Below are 25,785 nucleotides of genomic sequence, written 5' to 3'. Positions count from 1 at the left end.
ATTTTTGATTAAATTTGAGAGCTGTATAACTACCACATTGGCTCCTAAAGGACTGCCTCTTGACGACCCAGAAAGTCAATGAAGAAAATGTTTAAATATCCCAAGTGACTACCGTGGCTCAACTATATGTTTATCAAGCGACGCGAATACTTTTTGTGCGAAAAAACAAACAAAAATAACGAGTTTATTCGACTATTTCTTTTCTTCCTTGTAGGCCAGAACGAGACTTCCTTAGATTTCCACGACGCATGCGCGAGATTTGCGATCTGCTCACACCAGCTTACACTACTTCAGATCGCAATTCTCGCGCATGCGTCGTGGAAATCTAAGGAAGTCTCGTTCTGGCCTACAAGGAAGAAAAGAAATAGTCGAATAAACTCGTTATTTTTGTTTGTTTTTTCGCACAAAAAGTATTCGCGTCGCTTGATAAACATATAGTTGAGCCACGGTAGTCACTTGGGATATTTAAACATTTTCTTCATTGACTTTCTGGGCCGTCAAGAGGCAGTCCTTTAGGAGCCAATGTGGTAGTTATACAGCTCTCAAATTTAATCAAAAATATCTTCATTTGTGTTCCGAAGACGAACGAAGGTCTTACGGGGTTGGTACAGCATGGGGGTGAGTAATTAATGACTTAATTTTCATTTTTGGGTGAACTAACCCTTTAATATCTCCTAACTCTTTATTGTGATGGTGCAGCGTGAGCGCTGTCACGAAAGCGTCAGCTCTCGTGTTCAGCCTCCTCGTTTGAAGACCGACTCGGGTAAAGACCTGCGACTCTACCTGCGCGACTCCACCTAGCAAAGAACCTGCAAGGCACTTAAGTATCTACTTCACCCCTTTCCTTTCCTATCTTTTTAATTATTTCACCTAATCAACATGTGCTTTCAATATATTCCTGTTGTCTCTCGACATCGACCTCTCATCAAACACAAAAGGCAGCGCAATACTGCTAATCTGCACGCTATCCCCTTATCCTTACACTCACCTCTCTCTCTTTCTATGGGTCTATGGAATTGTCAATCAGCAGTCAAGAAAGCTGATTTCATTCCAGCCTTTGCATCTCATTCTACCCTTAATATCCTGGGCTTGACTGAGACCTGGATCCATCCAGAAGACTCAGCAACCCCTGCTGCTCTCTCTAACAATTTATTTTCCTCTCACACTCCCCGCCAGTCAGGGAGGGGTGAGGGTACTGGTCTTCTCATTTTTAACAATTGGAAATATTCAACTCGCTCTTCTCAATGCAATAACAACCCTTTTGAATATCATGTTATTACACTTACAACTCCCATTAAGATCCACATTGTAGTCATATATCACACCCCAGGTCAACTGGGAAGCTTTGTAGAGGAACTGGATGTGCTGCTCTCCTCCTTCCCTGAGGATGACATCCCACTTGTAGTATTTGGCGACTTCAACATTCATCTAGAGAAGCCGTCCGCGGCAGACTTCATCTCTCTCCTAGCCTCCTTTGATCTCAAAAGGCTCATCACCACAGGTACCCACATGTCAGGCAATCAACTGGACCTGGTTTACACCAGCCCGTTCTCATCCTTTAGCGTCACATAGAACGCTATATGACAAAACGGTGCTATACTACGCACATGGCACCCTTTATCGTTAATATTCAGGCGTCATAAATCCTTTAGCGTAATATGAGACTACCCTACCCTACCCCACACCTAAACCTAACCATCACAGCGCGTGTTATATTAACGATAACAGGTGCCATGTGCGTAGTATAGTGCCATTTTGTCATATAGCGTTCTATATGACGCTAAAGGATGAGAATGCGTTGTATAGAATAGAATAGAATTCAATTTATTGTCATTGCATGTCACGAGTACAAGCAACGAAATGCAATTGCATCTATCCAGAAGTGCTTTTAGCAAGAATATATTACAAGCTATGTACATGCTATGAACATTTTATTTGTAAAGGTTAATAAATATAAAAAAAGATATAAAGGCTATGACAATTATAAATATACAATATGCAAATGTTAATATTAATAACAGCTGTAAAAACTATAATTATTGTATTGTACAGCATGGAGTCTATACAGTATTTACAGTAGTGCAGTTAAAAGTTGGTGAGATATGTGGATACAGTAGTGATGTTCAATCCATAAGTTTTAATGGGGGTTGGATGTCAAGAGGCAGAATTTAGGAGTCTGACAGCTGTAGGAAAGAAGCTGTTCCGATACCTGGTGGTCTTAGTCCGGAGGCTTCGGTAGCGCCTTCCAGAGGGCAGGAGGGCGAAGAATCTATGTGCTGGGTGACTGGGGTCCTTGATAATTTTCCCAGCCCTTTTCAGACACCGTTTCCTGTAGAGGTCCTCTATAAAAGGAAGTGGTGCTCCAGTAATCCGCTGAGCGGCTTTCACCACCCTCTGGAACGCCTTCTGGTCCGAAGCAGAGCAACTTCCATACCAAACTGTTATAGAGTTGGTCAGGATGCTCTCGATGGTACAACGGTAGAAGTTCACGAGGATGTCTGAGGACAGATGGTTCTTTCTCAGAGTCCTCAAAAAGAAGAGACGCTGGTGAGCCTTCTTGACCAGGTTGGAACAGTTAGTCGTCCAGGTGAGATCCTCAGAGATGTGGACTCCCAGAAACTTAAAGCTGTTCACACGCTCCACAGCCATCCCCTTGATGTAGACGGGTAGGTGTGGGCTAGCATTCCTCCTGAAGTCCACAATGAGCTCCTTGGTCTTCTGAGTGTTGAGCAGCAGGTTGTTGGTGTCGCACCACTCAGCCAGACGAATCACTTCCTCCCTATAGGCGGCCTCGTTGCTGTCTTTGATGAGGCCAATCACCGTGGTGTCATCTGCAAACTTAATGATGTTATTAGAACAGTTGACAGGTCTGCAGTCATAGGTGAGGAGGGAGTACAGGAAGGCACTCAACACACAGCCTTGTGGTACTCCGGTGTTCATTGTTATGGTGGATGAGCGGTATACACACGCAATTGCATCACAGACAATGTCTTAGTGAAACCTCTCAACGTCTCAGATCATTTCTTCATTACCTTCAATCTACAACTTACTACAGTACCCACTCACCACAAACTCTGCTGTTACTTTCAGGCGAAACCTGCGCACACTTTCTCCGTCCCATCTTTCCTCTGCTGTGTCATCCTCTCTTCCCTCGCCCTCGCATTTCTCATCCCTGGACGTGAATATTGCAACAGATACTTTATGCTCCATTCTAACCTCGTCTTTAGACAACATCTGCCCTCTCTCAACCAGGGCAGCTCGCGTTACTACCTCCAACCCCTGGTTATCTGAGGTTCTTCATAAACACCGGACTGAACTCAGGGCAGCGGAGAGGAAATGGCGTAAATCAAAAGACACATCTGACCTGAGAAGGAACCAATCTCTGCTCTCTGCCTTCTCCACTAAAGTTCATGCTGTGAAATCTTCATACTTCCACAACAAGATCAACAGCACCTCTAACTAGGGTTGGGTATCGTTTGAATTTGAACGATTCTGATTCCTTGTTTCGATTCCGGTTCCTAACAATTCTCGATTTCGATTCTTTTAAGAGGCAGGGTCAAAAAAGTTTAGCTAACCTTAGTAAACCAACGGTCTTTCTGGAGCAAATACTCCTTCTGTCACAAATACTTGTCACAAATTTTGCCGAGATTTTGTTAATTTTTTGAAAAGTGAAGCCACACTTTGGACCGCCGACGTAAGCTACTCATGTTCGACTCGCGCGGTTATGCCAACACTTCCGGTAGACGCTTCTTCGTTGGTGTTGTTCAGCGGTTTCTTCTTCCGCTCGGCGGACTGTGAATATCGAAACTAGGAATTGAAATTTTAACTTTTAAACAATTCCGGGAAAAAGGAAAAGTTAGTCCCGGTTCCAATCGATACTCGATTCTCGATACCCAACCCTACCTCTAACACATGTTCACTGTTCAAGACATTCAACACTCTCCTCTGTCCACCTCCACCACCACCCACCTGCTCGCTAACTGCTGATGACTTTGCTAACTTCTTCATTGACAAAACTTCTACTATCAGCAGTCAGTTCGCAGCGTCACACACACAGGAACCCAGACTACCCTCTCTTCACCTTCACACCATTAACCGAGGAAGAAGTATCTAAGCTTCTCTTCTCCTTCATCCTACCACCTGCCCTCTGGATCCCATCCCATCACATCTGCTCCAAGCCATCTCTGCCACACTTCTTCCGGCTCTCACACACATTATCAACTCTTCCCTCCACACTGGCATTTTCCCTACAGCATTTAAGCAGGCTCGGGTAACTCCACTGCTTAAAAAAATCAACGCTAAACACATCACTCTCAGTAAACTACAGACCTGTCTCTCTCCAACCATTCATTGCAAAAACACTTGAACAAGTTGCTTTCAACCAAGGATCATCATTCCTGTCCCTGAACAATCAGCTGGATCTCAACCAATCAGGCTTCAAGCAAGTGCATTCAACCGAGACTGCATTGCTGTCGGTCACCGAAGCTGCTTCCAAACCATCAGTCCTTATCCTCCTGGATCTGTCTGCTGCATTCGACACTGTGAATCATCAGATCCTTCTGTCCACCCTCTCATCACTGGGCATCACTGGAACTTCCCTCCACTGATTTGAGTCCTATCTCACAGGTAGGTCCTTCAGGGTCGCATGGAGAGGCAAGGTATCCAAAGCACATCAACTGACCACAGGAGTTCCCCAGTGTTCAGTGCTTGGTCCACTCTTCTTCTCCATTCACACCACATCGCTGGGAGCCATCAAACAGGCACATGGTCTCTCTTGCAATTGCTATGCCGATGACACCCAGCTCTACCTCTCATTTCAGCCAGATGATCCCACAGTACCTGCACGAATCTCAAGCTGTCTAGCTGATATCTTGGCATGGATGAAGGAACATCACCTGCAGCTCAACCTGGCTAAGACAGAGCTTCTCGTCCTCCCTGCCAACCCGTCTCTACAGCACGACTTCACTATCCAGCTAGATTCTTCCTCAATCACCCCATCAAGGTCAGTCAGAAATCTTGGAGTAACCTTTGATGTTCGGCTGACCTTCACAGACCACATTTCAAAGACAGCTCGATCATGCAGGTTTGCTATGCACAACATCAGGAAGATCAGTCCTTTCCTAACTGAGCATGCAACACAATTCTCGTTCAGGCCCTAGTCATCTCTAGGCTTGATTACTGAAATGCTCTTCTGGCTGGACCTCCATCATGCGCTATTAAACCTCAACAAATGATTCAGAATGCTGCAGCTCGTCTGGTCTTCAACGAGCCTAAAAGGGCCCATGTCACTCCTCTGTTCATCTCTCTGCACTGGCTACCACTCGCTCTTCGCATCAAGTTCAAAGTGTTTACACTTGCCTACAGATTGGCCACAGGATCAGCTCCCTCCTACTTCTACTCACTACTACAAGTCTCCATCCCTAGCAGAAGTCTACGATCAGTCAATGAGTGACGGCTCGTCGTACCATCACAGAGAGCCTCAAAATCACTTTCCAGAACATTCTCATTCAAGGTTCCATGCTGGTGAAATGATCTCCCCACCCTCATCCGGAATGCAGAATACCTGTCAGCATTTAAAAGACAACTGAAAACACTTCTCTTCCATGAGCACTTAAAGGATTAGTTCACTTTTGAAAAAACTTTTGCTGATAATTTACTCACCCCCATGTCATCCAAGATGTCCATGTCTTTCTTTCCTCAGTCAAAAAGAAATTTAGGTTTTTGATGAAAACATTCCAGGATTTTTCTCCATATAATGGACTTCAATGTGAACCGGATGGTTCAAGGTCCAAAAGATAGTGTTAATAACAGTTTCAGATGCAGCTTCAAATGTCTTTAAACGACACCAGACGATGAATAAGGGTCTTATCATGCGAAACGATCGGTTATTTCAAAACTTATTCCAAAAATGTAACTTTTATAAGGACAAATGCTAGCCTTGCTATATTCTCTGAGGCGCGTTTGTAACGTCACGTAATACGTAATTACGTTCAAAAGGTCACGGGCGACGTAGCCGGAAGTACAGAATCAAAATCGTCCGACATCGTTGTTTTTCCTTTTAATTACTTTTTTTGTAAACTGTGTTTGAGCTAGTTTGCACGTTCAACTTATGCGTTCAACTTGTAAACACTCTGACTCTGTACTTTCGGCTACGTCGCCCGTGACCTTTTGAACGTAATTACGTAATACGTGACGTTGCAAACGCGCCTCACAGAATAGAGCAAGGCTAGCATTTGTCCTTAGAAAAGTTACATTTTTGGAATAAGTTTTGAAATAACCGATCGTTTCGCATGATAAGACCCTTATTCATCGTCTGATATCGTTTAAAGACATTTGAAGCTGCATCTGAAACAGTTATTAACTGTCTTTTGGACCTTGAACCATCCGGTTCCCATTGAAGTCCATTATATGGAGAAAAATTCTGGAATGTTTTCATCAAAAACCTAAATTTCTTTTCGACTGAGGAAAGAAAGACATGGACATCTTGGATGACATGGGGGTGAGTAAATTATCAGCAAAAGTTTTTTCAAAAGTGAACAAATCCTTTAACATAACTAAAAAAAAAAATCTTTTTTTTTTTAATTCCTGCTTATCTAGCTTATGCTACCCCGTGCAATGTCTGAACTTTGTATTTTGAGCACTTGTGTTGTTTTTGCGTTGACTCGATTGGTTTAGTCCTCAGTTGTAAGTCGCTTTGGATAAAAGCGTCTGCTAAATGACTAAATGTAAATGTAAAATCCTGGAAAAGTATTTTGTATTCATTTCATGTCTCATATATGTAGTAGTTTACCTGTTTCATTACAGTTTATCATTATTTTAGCACATCTGGAAAAAGGTCTCTCTCGTTTGGCCTGATTTTATGGTGAAACCCTGCAAATTAAAAACACTTTTCACAACACTTGTGCTCCAAATACAGAAACGAGCTGCAAAAGTTCACAACACAGCGAAATACAGAAACGCGCTGCAAATAACAGGCTACAACGGAAATGTTTCCAGGGGAAACAAATAAGTGGCGAACCTGGTAAGGAAGTGCTGGTGCTTACAGCTTAAAATTCTACTTTATGTATTTTGCAAAACATGCAGCTATTACTTTTTTGGTGTTTTTTTTCTAATTGTATCTTATTTTTTTATTTGCACGGTTTTTTTTCTATTTGCACACGTTTTTTTTTTTAGTAAGCGAATTATTTATTCTTGTAGACATCTTTTGAAAATTAAACAATTGCGTGAGTTTGAGGAAGATAAAATTAATTAACTTTTTAATATTTTTTTTTTAAAAGTCAGAGTTGTGTTAATATATATACTTTTTTAATTAAAAAAAAAGTAAAAAAAAAAATGTAATTATGAGAAGTGCCCTCTTTTTCACTTGAGCCCCTGCCCCTCTGTGCACGTCCCTGCTCAAAAGACCATCGGTGTGAGCCGGATAGCCAGGATGATGCGCGAGCGGCACCTGGGGCGAATTGTTTATTAGTAAGTGTGAGTGGGCATCTAACTTACATTCATGGCCAGCAGAATAGCCTATAGGTTCAAAACGGCGCACTTCATGGGCTCGGAAAAACTGAACCGGAGGTATGGGCACAGCACACGCGGCCTCGGTGCTGGAATGCGGCGGCTCGCTGACAACGATGGCTGGCTGTTTCACATGTGTCGTCCCGATTGCTTTGAATGGGGAACGTTTTGTGATAACTTTGTGATGCGCGAGCAGCGCCGGGGGCTTATTAGTAAGCGTGAGCGGGGACGTACTCTTACATTTATAACCTGACCGATATGAGGCTGTATGGCCGTGTGACAGAGAGAAGGCGTGAGCACAGAATTGTGGGCACATATAACAATTGAGTGGCATTTTCCAGCTTTATGAAAGTGGGCTCTGTGAGTGCGAGAGACATGGGCGTATCGTGCTTGTGAGTAGGGGTGAACACTGAGATGTGGGCACATTCTCTACACTTATGGCGTTACACCAACGGCGTGAGCTGGATAACCAGATGTTATACCCTTGAGATTTCTCTGGGTCGCCGTTGAAATGGCGGTTGTGTGCAGGCGAGAGAGTAGCATTACCGGCTTGCTTGCTGCCGAATAGACCACTGCAGTAACCTATTTCTAAGGGGACTGACAGGGCGAGATATTTCGACAGCGGTCTGGCTGCGGCGGGACTCAACCATGTTTTCCTTCTTACTGGTGCTGGAAGGACTTCACATGCTCGCGTTGCTGCGAGGACGGAGGCTGATCTGAACGCTGGGTAGTGCGTCGCTTTGATCACGTGAGCGGCCTGCAGCTGAGCTGGAGCATCGCTTCTTAAATCCGTGGCAGCTGGATCCGGGCCTTTCTCCTTCCCTTCTCGGCGGCTCCGTCCACTTGACAGAGCGTCGAGGAGACACTTGAGTGGAGTCTCATGGAGAATGGTGCATTCCATGACTTAGGAGAACTCTGTGTGGAGTTCCAGCAGAAAGGCCAGGACAGAGTAGCTGTCACCTCAGCATCCTTCAGCCTCGCATCAGAAGGTCTCCGTGAATGGCGCTATTTGTTGCATGGTCCAGCAGAGGGTGGAGTGACAGCTTCAGCGTTGAACACATCGAGTCGATCCTGCAGGGTCGACATCAGGAGTTCTTCGCAGTGGACGCAGCCTCCTGACGAACAGCGAGAGCTGCGTGGTCTGGGCCCAGACAGAGTAGCTCGCACGGATGGCTGAAGGCGGCAAAGATGGCCGACTTCTTCAGGCGCTGTCTGTTCGCTCCTCAGATGGCGGCGGCAGCTTCTCATACAATCCAGCGATGCGAAAAGCTTCGCTGAAGAGATGAAAATCAGGGAGACAGCTACTTATATACGCTAAGCCACGCCCATTCTGGCGGTCTTAGACACGATGAGGGCACAAGTGCCCTTTATTGAACATGACGTCACGCCAGGTTCAGTGGTAGGCTGCTGCAGTTGCCGCAGGGCAGCCAATGAGCACCGTCTAGTCTGCTCTCTAGTCTGGTCTGCTAGCAGCTGCACTGCTTTGACAATGAATACAAAAATTAAGGATAATTTTTCGTCTTCAATATCACGAAAAGATGAATCTTTCCGTGGCATAAGCCAACTTACGCAATACGATAGAACCTCATGTTAGAGAACTGTTACACCCATAAGCTGAAAATTATTTTCATGTTTTGGCTGTTAATAACAAAATAGATGATATAAAATGTCTGTACAATGTTGTCTGAATAAGTAATCATCTAAAAACTTAAATCAGTCATTTTAAAAATTACAAGTAAATTCAGACATTACAATATTATAACGAATAGCTAGGAAAGTATGTGTTTTGAAAACTGATTATGAATAACCTTTTTTAAGTGGTTTTAAACTATTAGTGTTTTTAAAGAATAAACATAAACTAATTTAAAATGATATATGTTCGCAGATAACTGATATGGTACCAATATATTGTATATCTCAAATAAATAAATTCCTCGAACACCCTTGCAACCACCTTTTACTGCACAATAAATAAATAAATAAAAGTGACAGAACATCTTAACAACTACATTGTAATATCTTGACAACAACCCACACATCTTAAGGCACATGCACAGACAATCGCCAATCATATTATCTTCGGACAAAAGTTAAACTCCAGTTTGACATTCTTTTCCATCATCTCTTAGGAACGTAAACTGTCATTAGCAACTGTACTTTTAAGTTTGAAGAGTTTTCAAGGTGACATTTCAGTTTTACATCTCCTTCCTCACTAGGGAGTTTGTCCTCCAAATGAATGCCTATTGGGAGACAGTAATTACTGTGGTAAAAACAGATTCCAGGTAGCTTCTATATATTTTAGTACCATGCAACCACTGTGTTTTGGGAAGGTTGAGGAGGCTGCGTGATAAACATGATGAAAAAGAGTGTAACTCCAAAGAAAATAAGTACATTTATGAGACACGTGGAAGATATCACTGTAGAGATGTCGGTGATGATATGGTTTGTGAAACTGGAAGAACATGATGATTGGGGTGATTCGTAGGTTGAAGCGGATGTCTTATTGTTTTCTGAAAAACAGCACAGCACACCTGTGCCGCACACACCATGTGTACGATTAATCATAGCAGTCCTCTGCCAGGTCTTGCCACACACACAACCATGAAAGTGATGATAAAAGAAATGGAGATGAGAGATATCATTTAAGATTCCACAGAGTTTCCCACACCTGAGGTTTCCATTTTGAATTGCATGTTTTTCAGTGGACACCTACCTCCTCCACCCACTCATACATATTTATGGATCCAATGTTTTGGTGTGTAAAAGATTTCCAACTGTGCCCAGCCAGCAGATGGGTCTCTTTTTGCCTCATTTCCTCAACACGGTTTACTACATCCTGTGTTACCCCAAAGAAGAAAGACAGAACTCTGAGTTCTTCCAGGCGATTATTACCCTTTGTGTGTGCATGGCTGGATTCGAAACATGAAATATGCTGTTGTCTAAGGCAGTATCCAAAAGGAGAAAGGTATAAAGCAAGTCGGAATGCAACGTGTGTGTAACATGTCCCTTAAAATGCATTTATATCCTATTATAATCCCATGTGTGCAAAATGGTAGAAATATTAATCTATTAAGGGCCTCTATTAATCTATTTATAGGCCTAATATACATATTCTTTTTTATCTGATATGTAACTCTCCAACAAGAAGCAAGCAATGTATGCCTTAACGGAATAGTTCAAAATGTCACTATATTAACCAATTTTCAGGGTTATGTTTTCTACATTTGTTTTTTGGTACTGTTCTCCCTGTGCTTGTCATGTGACCTACTGTACAAAATCTACAAAATTGTTACACCAATGTCTTTATTGCCGGCCTTCGATGATCCAATTCAGCCATACCAATGAGCAAAAATGACTTTAGTTAAACATCACATTTGAAAGTAACAATGGAACGGAATTAGTTACTGTGAAAAATAAGCTGCCCTCCACACTAGCCTTGTATCACATGGGGGAGCTCTGGTTGGATAAAAGGAGGAGTGACGGACGGGACAGTGAAGAACGAGAGAGGACCAGGCCTGGGACATTTACGTTTTATGTTTATTTATTTATTTTATAATTGAAGTTACGTTTTAATGTTCATCGGTTCCCGTCTCCTTCTTCCCTGAACAACCTTGTTACATTGGTGACAAAAACCCAGAACACTGTCGGAGAGCATTCACCGCTGAGGAGGTCGGACAGCACGAAGGAGCAGTGACTGCCAGTGGGTGCCTAAGGCAGTTGTGCTGGAGCGATCGAACAACAGGTGGGACGGAAAGCTCGCTGCCAATCGCCGGACCCAGGCCTGCTGATATCCACCCTGATAGGGAGGAGCAGGCAGAACGAGGGACGACACTGAGATTTCAAAAGTAAGTTATTACAAAATAAAGTTTACTACTACTTAACTCCAATAAAGCCAGTTGCTGTGAAAATAGGTTGCGTTTACGTACGTACTATGATTATTATGGTAATCGGTAACACTTTATAATAACTACACGCTAATAATCATTAGTTAAGCATGAGTAAACCATTAATTCACCATTCATTAAGCATTAATAGACATTAATAAGCAGTTAATAAATACAGCTTATAAATGCTTTCTTCTTGATTTAAAAGCATACCTATAATTTGTTTAATAATTGTATTTTCATCCTTTATGAATGATCAATTTATCATTTCTAAATGAAGAATTGCATTTTTTATTAACCAGTTATTTAAGAGTTTTCAGTGGTTCATACGATTACTTAGAGCGAGTAAGTAAATGATTAATAAACTATTTAAATGTACATTCATACATCTTATTATTCAGACATATAGTGATGGTTACTTAATGTGTTAATAAATGCTTTATTAACATGTATTAATGCTATAATTAAGGGTTAATTTTGGGTAGTTATAAAGCATTTAGTAGTGGTCAGTTAACTATGTTCGTGAGCTCATCTAAAGTGAGGACTAGTCATGCCTTGTAAAGCATTTTTAAAGGCTGTTAAATATTTCTATGTTCTGTATCACTGTGTTGTGTTTGTTACATTTTACTGTTTAGAAGATTGACGAGTCTTTAAATCACCTTTATAAATGCTTTACAAAGCATGAATAGTCCTCACTTTAGATTAGCTCACAAAAATAGTTAACTAACCACTACTAAATGCTTTATAACTACCTGTATTTACTACATTTACTTACACTTTCTTCTCTAAGTGATCTTATGAATGACTGACAATTCTTAAACAACTGGTTTGTAAATAATGCTATACTTCATTTAGAAATTATTAATTGATCATTAACAAAGTATGAAAATACAATCATTAAACGCATTATAGATATGCTTGTAAATCAAGAAAAAAGCATGTATAGCTATATTTATAAACTGCATATTAATGTCTATTAATGTATTAATGATGAATTAACGGTTTACTCATGCTTAACTAATGATTAATAGCATGCAGTTATTATAAAGTGTTACCGGGTAATCTGCTGGCCTCACAAAACGACAGCATGTTTTTCATTCAGTTATCGGCAAGTTTTTGGCAAGAACTGCCCAAAAATCTGATAAAACCAAGGTCTGTCATTTTCTACTAAAGAAACAAAACCGTAATAAATAGGGGTGTAACGGTACATGTATTTGTATTGAACCATTTCGGTTCGAGGCTTCCGGTTCGGTACGCATACAAACCGAATGATTGCTTGGACCATTTTTCCTGCCGGCAAAATTCGTGCTGACGCAGCCAACACAACGTTGCGCAACATCAAATGGCAAGCATAATGAAAGCGAAACGAATTATGTGCTTCATGGATCGTTTATCAGTTCGGACCAGCAACATCTGTGCAGCGCGAGCCGATCTCGATCAAGCAACACTGTTAACACACCGCGCTAAGAGATCCAGTAAAGAAAACATTTGAATTCGCCACTGAGGTAATAACATCGCTGCGAGATCTAGTGAGAAGCATTCACATTTCTCCATTATTAACCGTAGATCTCTATTAGATCAAACAACGGTGTCGTGGAAACCAGGAGAAACATTGTGCCGTGATTGAACTAGTGTAATACTTTACGTCCACAGATCAGCAACATTCACCATGGATTTAATGTAGTAACACTAACTGGAACCAGTTTGGCTGGAATGGTGAAATGCTTTCAAGTACTTCACACATCTTTTTCTAGCACTTCAAAATTCAAATATTATATAAATAAATATACATTTAAATGTTATTTTTAATTTGATGACCAAATTTGTTCATCCTTCAAAGATGACCCCCATTTATAAACCTGAAAGTTTCAAGATCTACTGTAGGAAAAATGACTTATTTAAAAATAGTTTTTTCTTTGAACAAATAGGACATTTCTCTGGCATTTCTTTCTTTTTGCTGTATCGAAAACGTACCGAACCGTGACTTTAAAACCGAGGTACGTACCGAACCGTGATTTTTGTGTACCGTTACACCCCTACTAATTAATAATATAAGATTTAAATTGCACTTAGGAACATTCTTATGAGCTTTTAATTTAAGGTATTTTATACAGAATTGAGTTACTGCCTGATGGGAAGAAAGGTATAGCGGCTCTCCCCTTCAAACATGGCCTATGTGGCCACACATAACTTATCTGCTGACCATGAGTTTAGCATTGACAACAATGCACCTGTTCACTAATTGCACATGAGTGCAGTGATGTGACCATTAGCCTGTTTAATGTAAATTATTTTTCCATAGCATGCATACTTAATGTTTTTCTCTGCAACAGTGCGGCTTATTATACTGCTGATTTGTTGAATTTTGGGCTTCTGCTCCTTTTGTGATGTTAATACTTGATGTCGGATCTCTGTGGAGGTGATTTTCTGTTGCCCAGTTACGTGTTCGGATCTGGCCTTTAGGTAGAGCATTGCCTCATTACAGCATCTTGAGCTCGTTATCTCTCACTTTCCATCCTCTGGCCTTTAATAATGCATCCACAGGTGAGGTGCCGCATCATTCTTAAATGTCTGCTGTTTGTCATCCTGCTCTGGTGTGTCTGCCCTGTGTCTGTGAACGTTGTTTTCAAGCCTTCGCATTTAATGCAGCTCACACACATTCACACTACAGTAACAAGGTAAAGTGAACAAAGAAACCATCTCCTGATTAACTAAAGTGGTAACACTTTAATTGAAGCTTATATAGATAATGGTATTACCGGTCACATTCATTATTATAATACATTATTATGCATTACAGTCTTTAAAGGTGAAAACATGTAAAGTATCTTCATATTACTTTATAGAAAGATACAAAAAATGAATAAAAGATTCCAAATGTTATTCATGTTTTATCCTAGGTTTGGCTCAAAAGTTGAAAAAAAAAAATGCCATTTTGGCCAGACTATTAATGCTTGAAGAAGTGTTTGATGCCATTGTCCTCTACTTCATTGGGTTGGACAAATAAAAAAGCCTCTCTTGTGTCAGCAAGCTTTGAAAACCCAATTACAGCGCGTCAGGCTGCATGAGTCTTCTGCTTCTGGTCATTTGAAACTAAAGAAAAAAAGAGAGAAAAATGGTGAAACTGAGATGGAAAATTATTTCTGGGATGATTCACATCGCTGTGTTATTCTATTTATTTCTGGTTAGATAAATAGGAATGCATAAATATTGTTTTCTTTTTAAACTCACAAGGCTCATAAATATTTCACATCATCCTTTAACCAAAGAAAATATAGCCAGATATAAATCACAAATATTCTCTATATTCATTGCTTTTTATTTATTGATAATTACCCCCCACCACCACCCCAACACTATAAAGGAAGATTTTTTTTCTCCATCTAACGTTTAAACAAAAACTCAAAACTCAAAGTCTCTCTCAGCTTGCTCATTGGAACATTAGCTATAAACTTGAATTTGTTTATACAGGAAATATTAATAAATTGGACTAGTTGAATTACGATCAGGTGCTAATAAGCAATAGTAGGTCAAGCTTATGATGGGAACCTAAACACTTCCTCCATTGGCACTAACTCTTAGGCCCCCGTTTACACCTGGTGATGTGTTTTGGTCGATAGGATCACAAGTGGGCGACGCTAAATACAGGTGAAAACGGGGTCTAAAACATTTTGAGTTTGTCCACTTTCAACCACTTCCAGAGGTAGTCCAAACACATTAGACTATTGCTTTCATTCTGCAGACTCTCATGTGGTCAAAGGTGTTCGAACAGTCACAAAAGACGACCCTCTCCACCTACTGACTTAATGTGCAAGCATTATGGGAATGTTTTAGTCAGACGGGATTTAAACATCGTTTGGTGGAGACCCAAGCTTGGTTTAAAAATGAAAAACATTCCATACACAATGATCTCTCACCATTCCTGATTTCTAACACACTCATAGCATTCAACATGATCCTGCGGCTGTCAAAGCAGAAACCAAAGCCGATGCTCCGTATGTGATTTTATTGTCTCCAGGCACACTCGTATGTAAATTCTGCAAGCTTCTTTTGTCCATTAGATTGAAAGAAAAAACAAACAAACATACATTTACCCATTCCACAGACCCTCCCCTTGAAGAAATCAGGACAGAAGTGGTTGAAAGTGGACAAAAGAGAGAAATTAAACGTGTAAATGGGTATGTGTCTCCCTCGTCTACTTGTGATGCAAAATGCTTCTTAATACCAGGTGTAAACAAGGCCTGAGAAAATATCTTAACTAAAATTCTGCTTGTTTCAAGTAAAGTGAACTCCTTTGAACTTGTTTAATTTTTTCTTAAGTTTCCTTTTAATGCTCTTTTCGTTTTTAAGGAAATAAAATAGCAATTGAAGAACATTGAAAATGCGGTATTGTTTTGTGTGTCAGAACATTTCAAATGGACTTTTAAGTTATTCTAGACAGTCTTTAAAATTAGACTGAACTACACATAATCTCTCTTAGTGTGTTGAACTAGGGGAAATGTGTTAGCGTGTCATTTTAATTCTCTAATTTAACTTTAAAGGGACACTTTACCAATTTGAATTAAGCTTTGCATCTTTAGAAACCGACATAAAAAAAAATCTTAATTTTGCATCATAATAAGCAGGAAGTCAGATTTCATTGAAAAGTGTAGAGACTACAAACTTAGCTCCTCATTATTCAAGGGTGTGGGTCCCACTCACCCTACAGGCCTATTACAGATCAGTGGGTGGGACTTCACTTGCAGAAACTGAAATCAATATCCGCCATCTTGTTTTTGGAAGCTAAGTTAACAAGCGCTGTGGAGATGGGAAGTATGATAATGACGGAAGAAACTAAACATGATATGGAAGAAGAGGATTTTGAAATTCTGCTGCTCAAATCCCATGTTCGTGGCTATCTTTACGAGCTGCAGTGTACTGAAGAGCAGCTGGGGCTGATGGAGGAACAGGAGGCGGCTGCCTGTCGCGGTCGAGGAGCCCGGACTGGCTCAAGCTGAGGCGGACTACTGGTACCAGTGCTCTCGCTGTAAACTACGAACACAGAGTCCGTCTGTTGCTGAGAATTTCATCAATGGCAATCTCTGACTCAGACAAGCACACAGACGTTTGTGTTGTGATGTGAACCATCCTAGTTTCGCCTGACTGAACATCCAGGTATCATGCAGCAATTCACCATATAGAAAGAAAGACAAACGAGGAGTAATTCACATATGAGTTTGCCAATGTAACGTTAATGGGGTTTGTTGTGGGAAAGAGGGCGGGAATCTGCGAACATTTAAACATTTTAATAGTTAAATGAACAAATACAAAACAAAAGTATAAGCCAGCAGTCCCTCATTGACGACTGTTGTCTACACACAACAGACTCTCTATCTGCCCTTTATGCTCCTGCTCCTCCTTGAGAGATACGAGACCTGTCGGTGCATCCGTCTTTCATTATCACTCACGCCACCGGCCTCTCGCCGTCCTCTCACGCCACTCTCACGTCCCTCGTCCTGCTCGCCACCGCCAACTAACTAGAAATCTTGTCTGAAATGAATTTCAAACTCTGGTGACAGCTAACGTTAGCCTTGTTGACAAAAGAATGATTTCTCTTATGCGTGCGCAGTTCCGGATTAGTGGCTTGCGGAGCTGTGCAATGTGATGCATTGTGGGAGTTGTTGTCTTACATACAAATGTGCCCTTCGGTTATTTTCTGTCTTTTCTCGGTCAAGAGGGCAACAAATTCAAAAATTATTTTACATTTCGACTTCATATATGATCCACTTTCAATAAAGATTAATGTTGAAATGGGTGAAATTTTCCTTTAAGAACCCCCTGTGGCTTCATTATGAACCCCAAAGCATTTGTGAACACCAGACTGGAAAAAGACATAGTGAGAAAAAAGGAAAAGGGATGGAGATGATGAAAAAGGTAAGTGATAGATGAGGGAAAGACAACTTGACTCTGTTGGTGGCATTGCAGTGTAGGTGAGTGACCTTGTTCAGATTGATGAGAGGAGGTCACAGCACCGCTTCAGTCTGCCCTAAACCCCCTTCTCTCCTTCTCTCCCTCTCTCTCTCTCTCTCACACACACATACACACACTCACGTTGTGTTTTCATGTTTTATGGGGACTTTCCATTGACATAATGATGTTAATACTGGAAACTGTATATTCTATTCCTTTACACTAACCATAACCCTAAATCTACCAATCACAAAAACATTTAGATTTTTTGGCATTAACGCACATACAAAATAAATAAATAAAAAACATCACTTAGTGTGATTTATAGGCCTAAGCTGTTTTCCTTATATATTATGGGGACCAAGGATTTCGGATGTTGCCACATTTGTAGGGATATTTTGTCCCCATAATGTAGGGTTAATATGGGTTTAGGATTGTTGCATTGTTCCAAATAAATAGAGATACACACAAAAACATAAAAAATAAATAAAAATAGATTTTTTATTTTTTTTTAACAAATGTGTTTTATGTCACAAACACAACTCTGCCTGGTATTGATTTGTTTCTGTGCATTTATAAATCCCCTCACAGGTTGTGGATTCTGAAACACTTCTAGCATCGACGTGCAGACAAATCCACAAATAAGTGGACTCCACCCACAGTTTACTCAAGCCAATCAGATAACGGCCTAACAGAGCTGACCAATCTTTAGACACCAAGGCTAAAGAAATCACCAAAATCATGGTTGCCATGAAATAACTTTGCTCGTTCATCTGTATTGGCTTCAATAGAAAGTTTAAGGCTAAGGTCCATACAATTGACACAGTATAAGATGTTTAAAATTTGAAATTAGTTAGAGTTAAGGCCCGTACACACCGGGACGAATATCAGCGCGCGTTATTCGTCAGCGTTTTTCAACGCGTTTTTTGTGTTCACACCCAAGCGTATTTTGCTGAGGATGAGCCGAGTGAACATGCAAATTCATTCCCTGACATTAGATGGCGCTTAATGTAAAACAAAAATAATAATAGAATACTAGGGTCATCATATTCATGTCTCATTGTTTTATTTTGACAGATAGAAAAAAACGAATGAAATAATGATAGAAATAATGTCTTCTGTATTAGAAAAATAAATATATAAATAATAAATAACTAAAATAAATGCCTCCAAATGTAACAAAAAATAGCTCTCACAAACTTACAAAAACGAAAAAAATCTATTTGTCTTTAGTTTTCATTCTCTTTATCTTGTTTTTCTTTCTCGTCCACCTTGTTTGCCCATCTATATTTTGCTGTAGAACTGATCTTTCCCAGCAGTTTTTTTTTTTTTTTTTTGAAAACCAGGACATTTTCATCACTTAAAAACAGCCAGGAGGACAGGACGTGGAAACAGGACATGTGTAACGCAAAGTTGAGATGTTGCCCAGAGATAAAAACATGCCACTAGTTGTCGGATGAACAGATGCACGAGAGACGAGAGTTGTCGTATTTCCCCACGTTTAATAAAACCACTCAAACGTCACACTCGTCCTCATCATACATGGGGATCGAGCGAGAAAAAAAATACAAACATCTGGTCACAATAGAAAAATAAAATAAAAGAAAGAATACAAAGAGTCGGCAGAGCGGTTATCTCCTCTCCTCACTTGTCAAAATCTAACTGACACTACGCACACTATGCACAGTTCTCATCTCAACTCAGATTTCTATAAAGCACAAAGTGACCGTTTTACACATTTCCCGGGAAAACAGGACTGTTGGTCACCCTATACTATAGTATTATTACAGAAATACTAATATAAATATTATCATATAGCTCTTTAGGCTCCGCAGCTCAACATTCATCTTGCCCATAGGTATCTTATCTCTTCTTCGCCGCGTATGTGTGCTCGGCAAGACCGTTTTGTGTTTGAGCGCCCCCAAGTAGTGTTTTACTGTAACTTCAGAAGTACCAGACACGTGAGCAAACCCGCCAATCTCGTTGGTCGGATAGGTTTTGACGCGTTTTTTTTTAAAAAATGACGCTTTTACGTGTGCCGTTTTTCGCGTTGGTGTGAACACTCACATTGGCGCCCATTGTTTAGTCACGAGGCGTTAAACGTCGACGAATAACGCGCGCAATATTGTTATGTTTAATGACATAACATGAAGATAATGTCTGTTCTATGTTATGATTGTACTGTACAATTAAATACAATCATTGCTGAGTCTACAGTCTGAAAACTTTATCTCAGAGCATCCGTTAACTGAATGAATTGAGAATCTCACCTGAAAAATCCAATAACATCAGCAATTGTCATTCAAGCAGCTGAAATCTGTAAATGAATGCAAAACTAAATGTATATTGCAGCATAGGGTGAAGTCGGGATACATTAGCAACGATTTAAGACAAAAATTATTAAAATTTTGTATAAAACTATGTAAATGGCGCTTTGTGGTGCAGCAGGATTTTGAACACGGTCGGGAGCCGTTGTTGGACGCCACGGACAGACGTCGAATGGCACCGCCGGTGTGTGTGTACACTCATAGAGAATAATGTGTTCGAATTTTAAAGATGTGGGTCTGGTCGAAGCGACTCTGAGCTTCTCGTCCGGTGTGCGACCACCTTGAGGCTCGTACTCTTCATCATCACTGCTGGTCATTTTTGCTCACATTTGGTATTCAACATAATATGTATTTCCTATAGCTAGTTGTCACCACAATTGTGTTTTAAAATACAAAATCATCTGTTTTGCCATTTCTTGTGCCTGATTGTGCAAATCATTTGCCTACTTCAGAAATAGAATGGGCATCTGTTTACTGTCAGTGAATTATCGTGTCTCGCTGAGCCACATCCAGTGTAGTCAGTATCATGAATTATACGTTATCATTGCCAGCACAGTCAATAAGAAAGGTTATGCAGACACTTTATATCGCCAGGTAAGAAACAAGACTTCATGGGCAAAATGTTTTAACATTGCAAACATGTTAGTTTTACATTTGAAACTGCTACGGCAGCCGGGACGATAAAGCTATTTGCTTTTGACACACTGTCCTGCTGCTTGAGTCCGAAAGAGGGTGTTATATGATGCTCAGGATCTGTGATGATCATAATTTGTGTGTAATCCTGAGTTTATCCTGATGAGAATATAAACAAGCCTTAAACTCAACAATCTTTTGGAAATTCGGTGTTTTAACCCCATAAACAGCTCAATTTGAATGATACGCCCATTACAGCTCCTTTCAGGGGTGCAAATATATGCAAAATGAATCAGATTCAGTTCCAGCCCTGAGTGTAAAGCCTCACGTGATTGGTTGTAGTTGGAACATTCTACGATTGGTCAGCTCAGTGTGGCCATTATCTGATTGGCTTGAGTGAACGGTGGGTGGAGTCCACTTATTTGTGATTTGTATGCACGTCTACGTTAGAAATGTATTAAAATCCACAAATACATTAGGGAATTTACAAATGCACAAGAAGAGATTCACAAATGCGTGCAGTGATTTACAAGCAGTTTACAAAACTGTGGCGTTTGTGACATTTGTAAATAACTAATTTTTTATTTGCAAATCTCATTTTAGATATTTGTGAATTTTATACATTTTAGTGAAATATTTTACATTTGTTTGTGAATCTCAATCTATTTATTTGGAATAATGCAACAATTCTAACCCCATAGGTTTACCAGGCCACACACACATTATAGAAAGCACTCAACATAAAAACACACTCAAAGGGAGGCAGAAAATATATTTGCCAAGTAACAGAAAAACATTTTCTTACGGGAACTTGGTTCTATTCATTGGTTGCTCATTGGTTGCTGATTGGATGGAGGCATATCTTAATGTGAGCTTGAGGTTGAATTCACAAAAGCGCCACAGTTTAAGTGGACAAAATGGTAGGTGAAATGCATAACCAAAGATAAGTCAGTAATTTCATGAGGAAGATCAAGTTATGACATATTGATGATTAAACACTAAGAGCTCAAAAACAAACATAAAAACATGCATGGATGGATGGATAAATCGTTCAATATAAGATGCATTTAGAAAACAGATTAATTAATTTCCATTTTATGCTGACTGAAAATAAAACAGAATAATGATGTCTCATTTCCGGCAGAGTAAGATTTGTTGAGTGAGAACAATAGAAACATGAATGAGGCAGTTTTCTATGCCAGACATAGACAGAAGAGTACATGGGAGCTTGAAGAGGGTAATACATCATTTTATTAGCCTTTTTCTAAAAACACACATGACAAAGTCTTAGAAAATGTTGAGATATCATGCTCAGTTTTGAAATGCAGCATAAGCAGACTCGTGGCTTCAGTTTCATTGTGTTTCTAAGACCACAAACCACATCATTTTTGTATGTTTTTAAAAATATATATTCTTAATGTTTTAATTTTTATGTTTAAACGTATATATCTCCATTTTAATAGTGTAAATTTGAGTCTAGTGGTGGCTTTCTAAATATATGTTGGTTATTATGTGTCTATTCAGATTGTATTAAAAGAAGCAGCCTTTTTATTTTGGGTATGTCATTTATGCACCCATTGCTAAAACTATGGAGCCCGGTGGGGGACACATTTGCAAGAGAAAGCAAAAGTATTGAAAAATAATTTTTCCTCCCATGTCATACATTTCCGTTTAGGGACTCTGTACGAAACTACTTCTTTGGTTACATCACTACATAAATAGGTAGAAAATATTGTCTCTTTTTGCGACTTTCTTCCCTGAAATATTATAACATTTTCATGTCTTTACATTTTTTTCAGATTCAGCATTAAATATTTGTAGATATTTTAAGAGATTATAGTCTGCTCCGATCCAACTTCCAATCCAATATATATTTTGAAATGTCCCTTCACTAAAAGAGCTTATTCAACATAGAAACAATTCCTTACAATTTCAGTAATATGAAAATAGTACCACAGAGTCACGGTTATCACCAATAGCGTGCGAGCAACAGCGGGTATTCGAGAACCATCTTGATTAGGGGCTTCAAATAGATGTTATCACCTTAAACATTTGGCCATTCTTATTTGAAAGAATATCAAAGATGTGGGCACAGAGGGACCACTTTTGTTCTTGTCCTCAATTTACATTTAAGACAGAGCTTCAGCTCCATGCAGAGAGAGAAGACGAATTTGTTATTCTTAACATACAGAACACAGCTTTTACAACATGAACAACTTCCTTTACAGCAAGAGTGGTAAACAGTAACAGGATAAAAGGTTTAAGATTCAATTGTTCTGGGTTCATTCTGATGCCGGCGAACCCAAGGTGCTTCGTGTACCTTGCCACTGCTATGCTGTAATAAACTTAATTTTTGAGATCTTCGACGTCCACTTCATTTGTTCTTACAATAATATATATATCATAACTTTTTATATAGCATTTATATAACTACTTCAATGTACTGAAATATCATACAGCCAATGACATATAGAGAGCCTAAGTCCCTCCCCTTCCGGTCGACCACCATGGGACCTTATTTCGGAAAAATAATCAATGGTAGTCAATGGCGAGAGACAACAAATATTTTGATCTCGTTTGAATTGTACCCTGAATTACACATATGATGTTTGTCAATTTAAAAGATACATTTTAAAGTAAAGAAAGTCGCAGTTTGATGTAAAACCGTTGAGGTATAAGACTGTGAAAATACGTAAAAGACTACAAACCCCAAAGGCGCACATTTTTTCTCAATGAATCAAGCTAACTTTACCGAGGCTGTCTGTCATTGTTTCTACAGTCTTACGTTATAATCGTAATGTTACGTCATCCTACCTGAGTGTTTTGTACCAGACTGCACACACACAAGCAGCGGATCTTGTTTCGCTTCCCGGGAGATGTAGTTCACAGAGCGATTTTCACATAAAACTAAATGTTACTCTTCTGTTGTATGACAAACTGCGACGTTTTTGACTTTCAGAATTATCTTTTAAATTGACAAACATCATGTGTAATTAAAGGCACAGTTCAGATGGAATAATGGTCTCTCGCCATTGACTACCACTCATATTTTTTTCCGAAATAAGGTCCCATGAGCCGGAAGCGGAGAGGCGGGACTTAGGCTCTCTATAGGCAATGCAAGAAAGGGGGAGTCTGGATCCAAAAGCAAGCAGAAATTTAATAAAACAAGATATAATCCGGAACACAGATTAAAACATACTGGATCCTCACAAAGACAACAAATGACCATGACTGACTGGAAGACAGAGTCCAGGCAAAGGCTTATGGGGAAACATAATTAGTGATGCAATGGTAAAGGTCTAGGGAGTAGTCCTCAAACAATAGCAGAAATCCAAGAGGGAGTTGGAGCGGAGGCGGACCTGTGGGATGGATGGATGGCCAGGTCCAGTGGAAGCATAACTGGAGACTGAGGTGAGGGAAGCCAGGGCAGAGCAGGTAGAGCAGAGAGGGACGACCTCTGCGGTCATGTCGAAGCAACACAGGCAGCTCAAGAAAGATCTCCGTTGTCCTATCCGGATAGACAGAAAACTCAGGGATGACCTCCAAGGTCGCATCAGACCAGACAGGAAACTCATGAGTGGAAGTGGGCTCTGAAGTGGACTGACGGGCTGAAGCAGGCTCTGGAGCAGACTCATGGGCTTGTGTGAGTTTTGGAGCAGACTCACAGGCTGGAGAAGGCTCTGGAGCAGACTCACAGGCTGAAGCAGGCTCTGGAGCAGACTCATGGGCTTGTGTGGGTTCTGGGGCAGACTCACGGGCTGAAGCAGGCTCTGGAGCAGACCCATGGGCTTGTGTGGGTTCTGGGGCAGACTCGCGGGCTGAAGCAGGCTCTGGAGCAGACCCATGGGCTTGTGTGGGTTCTGGGGCAGACTCGCGGGCTGAAGCAGGCTCTGGAGCAGACCCATGGGCTTGTGTGGGTTCTGGGGCAGACTCACGGGCTGAAGCAGGCTCTGGAGCAGACCCATGGGCTTGTGTGGGTTCTGGGGCAGACTCGCGGGCTGAAGCAGGCTCTGGAGCAGACCCATGGGCTTGTGTGGGTTCTGGGGCAGACTCACGGGCTGAAGCAGGCTCTGGAGCAGACCCATGGGCTTGTGTGGGTTCTGGGGCAGACTCACGGGCTGAAGCAGGCTTTGGAGCAGACTCATGGGCTTGTGTGGGTTCTGGGGCAGACTCACGGGCTGAAGCAGGCTCTGGAGCAGACCCATGGGCTTGTGTGGGTTCTGGGGCAGACTCGCGGGCTGAAGCAGGCTCTGGTGCAGACCCATGGGCTTGTTTGGGTTCTGGGGCAGACTCACGGGCTGAAGCAGGCTCTGGAGCAGACCCATGGGCTTGTGTGGGTTCTGGGGCAGACTCGCGGGCTGAAGCAGGCTCTGGAGCAGACCCATGGGCTTGTGTGGGTTCTGGGGCAGACTCACGGGCTGAAGCAGGCTCTGGAGCAGACCCATGGGCTTGTGTGGGTTCTGGGGCAGACTCACGGGCTGAAGCAGGCTTTGGAGCAGACTCATGGGCTTGTGTGGGTTCTGGGGCAGACTCACGGGCTGAAGCAGGCTCTGGAGCAGACCCATGGGCTTGTGTGGGTTCTGGGGCAGACTCGCGGGCTGAAGCAGGCTCTGGTGCAGACCCATGGGCTTGTGTGGGTTCTGGGGCAGACTCACGGGCTGAAGCAGGCTCTGGAGCAGACTCATGGGCTTGTGTGGGTTCTGGGGCAGACTCACGGGCTGAAGCAGGCTCTGGAGCAGACCCATGGGCTTGTGTGGGTTCTGGGGCAGACTCGCGGGCTGAAGCAGGCTCTGGAGCAGACCCATGGGCTTGTGTGGGTTCTGGGGCAGACTCACGGGCTGAAGCAGGATCTGGAGCAGACCCATGGGCTTTTGTGGGTTCTGGAGCAGACTCACAGGCTGAAGAAGGCTCTGGAGCAGACTTGTGGGCTGGAGTGGGCTCTGGAGCAGACTCATGGCCTAGAGAGTACTTGGCAGTGTTCTGCCCAAACACACAAAATGGCCAAGGATATAACAGGCAGCACTGCGGCTTACGTCACAGCCTCAGAAACGGGCAGTGCTGTGGTAGACAAGTTAAGGCAATGCAGTAAATGCAGAGCCACTTAACTGCAGTGCAAAATCGATGTAATATTCGAGCATCCAGTCAGGGTGCCACAATGGCACACACAAACTGAGGGCCTCTGATATATTGATACAATTAATATACATATACAAATTATTTCAGGAAAATTAAATAATTGCCATATGCAATTAGTGTACATTATTATTTTATTACATCATATTGATATTCATACGGGCATTAAATGCCACAGCTTAAAGGGATACTCCACTTTTTTTGGAAATAGGTTCATTTTACAACTCCCCCAGAGTTAAGCAGTTCAGTTTTACCGTTTTCGAATCCATTCAGCCGATTTTCTGATATTTAGAAGAATATCAGTATCCAGACAGTTTCTGGTCTCATTGACTTCCATAGTAGGAAAAAAATAT

General features: G+C 41.2%; 1 pseudogene; it reads left to right on the top strand.

The window, feature by feature from the left end:
- The first annotated feature begins 670 nt into the window (after positions 1 to 670).
- LOC148969512 (uncharacterized) lies at positions 671 to 5,623 on the top strand (annotated as a pseudogene).
- Positions 5,624 to 25,785: the final 20,162 nt, after the last annotated feature.

This window comes from Pimephales promelas, chromosome 22 (genome assembly GCF_988280905.1).
Source record: "Pimephales promelas chromosome 22, fPimPro1.hap1.1, whole genome shotgun sequence".
Classification (NCBI taxonomy): domain Eukaryota; kingdom Metazoa; phylum Chordata; class Actinopteri; order Cypriniformes; family Leuciscidae; genus Pimephales; species Pimephales promelas.
The sequence above is the reverse complement of the archived record's forward strand: the minus strand, read 5'-3'. Positions and strand labels throughout refer to the sequence as shown.